Below are 6,357 nucleotides of genomic sequence, written 5' to 3'. Positions count from 1 at the left end.
TACCTCCTAAAATGGTGAGATTAAGTACATCTGTTTAGAATTAATGTAAACCCAAAACAGTGTCCTTATACTAGTGAAGAAAAGAAAGTACTTGATGAAATTTCAAAGGACTTCCTACCTAAAGAAGTCCATAAAGGAAGTATCACTGGATAATGATAGCCTCTTTGGTAGAATTTAATCATATAAACATAATGTCTTTTTCAAAATATAAAACTATATCCATTTCTCATGCTTTACCTTTATTTTGTAAAATCAGGGGAAATACATAATTATGCAAATATTTGCTAATTGAACATAAAGGGTCAAGTAGTTTGTGTTTCAGGCTCAGGAAACAGTATAGGTTATTTCCTTTACAAATCTCATCCCAGAGCTTCTGCTGTCCTGATATTGAACAGTTGTATGTTCTGCATTCCTTACAACGTGTTATCATCCCTCATCTCTGATTTTATGGTTTTATTTTCACCTTTAATATACCCAAATAAGATTGAGTTATTCCTAAGGAACCTAGCACTTTTATGTATTTTGCTTAATGTAAATACATTGTCAGAAGTCTATATGATTCATGTTTGTTTCTATGCCAACATTGTAAAGTACAAGAATTAGCAACTGTCATTAGAGCCTATTTGATTAAAATTGAGAATTGGAGTTAGGTTATCATCATCAACATTGACAATTTAAAGAATCAAGACCAACATATATATAAAATACTTTGTACAATAACGAACACATAAATTTTATTATTAGTGTGACTTCTGGACTTTCTCTCTCTCTCTCTTTCTCTCTCTCTCTCTCTTTCTCTCTCTCTCTCTCTCAGTGTGTATGGGGGAGAATTTATACTAATAAAATATTTGTTTTCATATTCATATTAATCTATGAAAATGAGAGGAAAATTATGAAGATATCAAATATACTATTGATGAATATCACATTTTATCTATCATCTTAAGCTAATTCCAAATTTAATAAGTGTCAAGATGGCCCAAAATTCCATATTCCTTTCCTAAAGGTGAATTAAAAAGATGGCAATTACTATTATTTTCCTCAGCAGAGGAATGGATACAGATAATGTGGTACATCTACACAATGGAGTGCTACTAAACTATTAAAAAATGAATTTATGAAATTCTAAAGGAAATAGATGGATCTGGAGAATATCATCCTGAGTGAACCCAATCACAAAAGTACACACATGGTATGCACTCTCTGATACGTGGATATTAGCCCAGAAAATCAGAATACACAGTACAATCCACAAACCACAAGAAACTCAAGAAGAAGGAAGACCAAAGTGTGGATACTTTATTACTTCTTAAAGGGAGAACAAAATACTCATGGAAGGAGTTGCAGAGACTAACTATGAAGCAGAGACTGAAGGAAGGACAATCCAGAAACTACTCCACCTGGGAATCCTTCCCACATTCAACCATCAAATCCAGACACTATTATGGATGCCAGCAAGTGCTGGATGATAGGAGCCTGATATAGCTGTCTCCTGAGAGGTTCTGACAGTACCCAACTAATACAGAAGTAGAGGCTCACAGCCAACCATTGGACTGAGTACAGGGTCCTCAATGAAGACGCTAGATAAAGGACCCAAGGACCTGAAGGGTTTGCAGCCCCTTTGGACAAACAACAATATGAACTAACTAATACCCTCAGAGCTCCCAGGGACTAAACCACCAACTAAAGAGTACACATGGTGGGACTAATTGCTCCAGCAGCATATGTAGCAGAGAATGGCCTAGTTGGTCATCAATGGGAGGAGAGACCCTTGGCCCTGTGAAGGTTCTATGCCCCAGTGTAGTGGAATGCCAGGGCCAGGAAGCTGGAGAGGATGGGTTGGTGAGCAGAGGGAGGGGGAAGGGAACAGGGTTTTTTTTTTGTTCATTTTTGTTTATGATTTTTGTTTTATTTTCTTTTATTTTTTCTTTTTTTTTTCAGAAGAAAAACTGGGAAAGGAGATATCATGTGACATGTAAATGAAATATCTAATAAAAAATAAGTATCTCAAAATCCTAATGACTCAGTAAAATATCAGAGCTGTATGCCATTCTTATGCTATTTTGAGATTTTCCTGAATGTCTTAATATAGGTGCTCACTCTTAATATGCAGAAAGGTTCGTTTTATATGTTGAAGAAGTTGAGCTTGTTCTGGATGATTTAGCATTGACTCTGCTATTTATTCAACCACAAACAGTAATCAGAAATAGTAATCATCAATTGTATGTAATAAATATCAGATCTCATATAGGTCTACCAGGACCTTTAGCATAAAATAGTGATGAAATAAAATAATAAAAATAAATAAAATGAGATAATGATAAATTAAAATGAAATTCATAGGAAATATGCTGGAAGCCTCAGAATTCCATAAGAAAAACCTTGTTAACAACAAAGGTTTGAAGAAAGAGTTCCCTATTGCTTGGCAACCATCCAAGGAAATTACTAGGAAATGTTCTACTTGTTCCTTATATAATCAAATTGTATTACCTGCAAGAAGTAATGCAAAGCATACCCAAAGAAATGAAAGTTGGCAAATGGATGGGTTGCATTTTGCTGAGTTTGAAAAATTATGCCATGTGCACCAAGCCATAAATGCATGTTCAGAACTTCAATGGGCAACTGCTTTAAGTTCTGAAAAGGCTGATACTATAATTATACATTTATTAGAAGTTATAGCTAATATGTAAATACTTGTACAAATTAAGACTGACATTGCTCCAGCATACATCTCTAGTAAAATGAAATCTTTTTTCCATATTACAATATAAAGCATATTACAGGTACATCCCACAACCCTATAGGACAAGCAGTTAAAGGATGATCTAGTCACACTTCAAAGATATACTTAATGAAAAGAGAGGGTAATAAAGACCCCCAGTAATAGATTACACAGTGCTTTCTTAACTTTAAATGTTTAAATGCTAATTAGAATGAAACAACAACCATGGAGAGATAATTAACAATAGAAAAAAACTGCTGAATTAAACTAGCTTGTATATTTTAAAGGTATGTTGACCTCAGAATGGAAAATGACGGATGTACTGTTGGTATTTAGTCTAGACTCCACTCCACAGTTATGCCTGCCTCACTATAAAAGTGCTCCCTCCTCTCTCTCTTGCCTTCTTGCTCTTGCTCTCCTGCTCTTGATTCTGCTCCTTAACTCCTCTCTCCCTATTCCCATTCCCCCTTTCTCCACATGCTCATGCTGGCCTCTACTCCTCTACTACCTCTCTGCCTCTCTCTGTACCTACTCCTTCAACTCTGTGTCCCATGCTCTGAATAAACTCTGTTCTATACTATACCATTATGTGGTTGGTCCCTCAGGGAGAAGGGATGCCTCAGCATTGGCACACAGAGGCACCTCCTTCCTCCACAACCGACTACATATACACCAAACATATTCCTTCTCCCCTTATCTTTTTATAAACACATTTGGTGCCAAGACTCAGATTTAGAAACTTGAAGGTTCACACTCCTGTTGCCACATGGAGAGCCACTGCTGACCTGACATTTTTACCCACACTTCAGAGAACTGATAAGCTACCTTCCCAAACTGGTCAGCATAAATGTTCCCTGGCCCTAGGGAGCATTCTTGAGCTCACAGCCACCCCTATGCTGCCTTTGAGGATGGAGACATTCAGTCTTTATTACTGGTCTTTTCACTGACCCTTGCTCATTCTAGGACCTCTAACACTTGGGTGGTACCCTCCCTCTCAAAAGTGGTTTTCATGACCCCTCCCTCAGCTCTTACAACCCTAGAACAAACTCCTAAGCTTAGGTGGGCTGCTTTTTCAGGTGAGTCCAGGACTCACATTGTGCCACTGGAGCCTCTGTGATAACCCAGCACTTTGACCTTACTGATTTGCTTGGGGTTTTTTTGTTTATTTTTGTTTATTAAATATTAAATTTTGTACTAAGGACTGCCATAGGAACATTTTTAATAACATCCACACTCATTGTGTTGGTCTTTGCTGCCTTGTCCCTACTTTCAGGGTGTTTCCATGCCTAATTCACAGTACCCAACAAACAATATCTGGACATGGCTACTTAACTGACACTTTTAACTCTCAGACTAAAGATCAGTCACTTGTGCTGCTCCCAGCTTGCCTCAGGAAAAGAAGGTCTAGCCCTGCCCCTTGCACTACCATGCCTTGCCTGGAATACTGTTTGCTGAGATTCTGCAATGCTTTCCCACAGCCACCTGCCCCTACCCCTGTCCCCTGCCCACCCCTTCGAGTGCTCTCTCTCTCTCTCTCTCTCTCTCTCTCTCTCTCTCTCTCTCTCTCTCTCTCTCTCTCTGTTCAGGAATCCACCCCTCACCCAGTGACCACTGCCACTGTCCAGTCATCCAGTATTTTGTGATTGGGGCTTGAGCCCTGCTGCTGCCTCAGGAAAAGCATGAATGCAGCAGTGTACCCTGTGCCACCACTCTCTGGGACAGTGAGGGCAGCAGTCAGGGGAGGGCTGTGAATGATGCCAGTGGTCTATTCCAGTCAGTCTCTAGGGCACACGCACCCTGTCTGGCCTATTGTGGCATCTTGGTAAAGCAGCCTAGGCCAAAAACAGAACATTCTCAGCTCTTTCATGGGGGATCAGTGCTGCTTGCCCATAGTCTACAGCCCAGAGCCAGGGCTGCTCAGCACTCTCACATCCCTAGCATGTTCCCACAGATGGGTTCCCCAGGCCAGTGTCAACTGCCCCACTATCTGAGCACTCTGATACAGGCTCTTAAATGGGCCTGTGTGCCCAACTGCTCAGTCCATGGCAGGCCTGAACTGACCTGAACAAACTCATTTTTTGTCCCCATACCACAGCTCATGCCACCCCTGCCAGTTTTCTGATTTCTTTTAAATCTGGTCCACATCAACTCTAAGCCAAGTGTACACTAGACAAAACTCTGCCATTTGTCTCTGTGTGTGTCCCTTCATGTGTTTTTCTTTACTGATACAACCTGTCAAAGTCACTTAAGATAAAGTTTTTGTTCTATACTGCCTTGGTAAATAATGATTTTTAAACAATATAAGATTAAAGAACACTGCCATTAAGTTATAGTGTACTATATTTGCTGGTACATTCTTAAACAAGTAGTTAAATAAACACAGATTGTCTAACTCAGATTGTGCTTAATAGATACCTCTTTCAATCTTGTTAGAAGTCCGCTAATGTATTAATATTTAAACTTATGAAAGAGATTCCCAAAACCTAATAGTTACCCTTAAAGATCCCCAAGAAGATATGGACACAGCAACAGAATCTACCTGGATTCTGGTATGATAATTATTGAGAAACACTGCCATTGCCTTACCCATTGCCAAGGGTTGTTCTAAACTGGGGACAAAACAGGATAGCCTGATAGTCAAATGTTTCATATTGCCATTGGGTCATTATTCATCCCATAAGTATCTAACTCCACAGGAATAAGTTTTTATCTTCTGGGCTTGAAAACTAGACTGACTCTGCCCACATTTTCATGGAGACTCCAGAGATCTAGGAATTGTTTAGGTTGCATGACTCTGTCATGTGAATTAATACATGACTCCAGATTATAATTTATTCTTCCCTAGATTTCTGACTACATTGACAGCTAAGCTAACTGTCACTTGGTAGCTAGAAAAAACAGACCTAGCTCCTTACCCTAAGGTAATCCACCACTATATATACTCATTAATAAATTCATTAAATGTCTACGACTGCCAGATTTCTTAGACTTCACAATAAATAGCACAAGTTCAGATGTAAGCGTTCACAAATGTAACCTTTTAGTTCCTTACTTAAACTCAGTTTCTAATGACTAAATGTTTCAGATTTCCTCTTCTTGCTATTCCATTGTCCTAACATAGCTCTTATAAATTAGCCTAACTCTTATAAAACATTCAACTATACATAAAATCACAAATTCAAATTTTAACTTTTCTTTGTTGTCTTTATCTATAGATTTAAAGTATTCCTCATGCTAAACTACATGATCAACTGTATTCACAAGGTTTTGATTTCCCTTTGTTTCTCAATTATAAACTTAAAATTGTTTTGTTATGTATATTTAGTCTTCTAAACAGAAGGGAAAAGGCCTTTTTGCTCCTTCTGCTTCAAGGAATGTTTTTGTTGCCAGGAGCCAGGAGCTTTAACCTTATCCTAAGAATTTTCTAAGGCTCTGCATCCCCTCCCCAAAAGATACCAAGACTGTGGGACTTAATGGAAATCTCACCCACTGGAGGAATCAGGTCAATGTTCCCCATGTAGGCTAATGCCCACTCATCCAAGGTTGAAGCAATTATATGATCACCTTGGTACCTTAAGGCATCAATTTAAAAATAATAAAAGTGATGATTTTGTCTTTCCTAAACTCATCTTAAA

This window comes from Mastomys coucha, chromosome X (genome assembly GCF_008632895.1).
Source record: "Mastomys coucha isolate ucsf_1 chromosome X, UCSF_Mcou_1, whole genome shotgun sequence".
NCBI classification, from domain to species: Eukaryota; Metazoa; Chordata; class Mammalia; order Rodentia; family Muridae; genus Mastomys; species Mastomys coucha.
The sequence above is the reverse complement of the archived record's forward strand: the minus strand, read 5'-3'. Positions refer to the sequence as shown.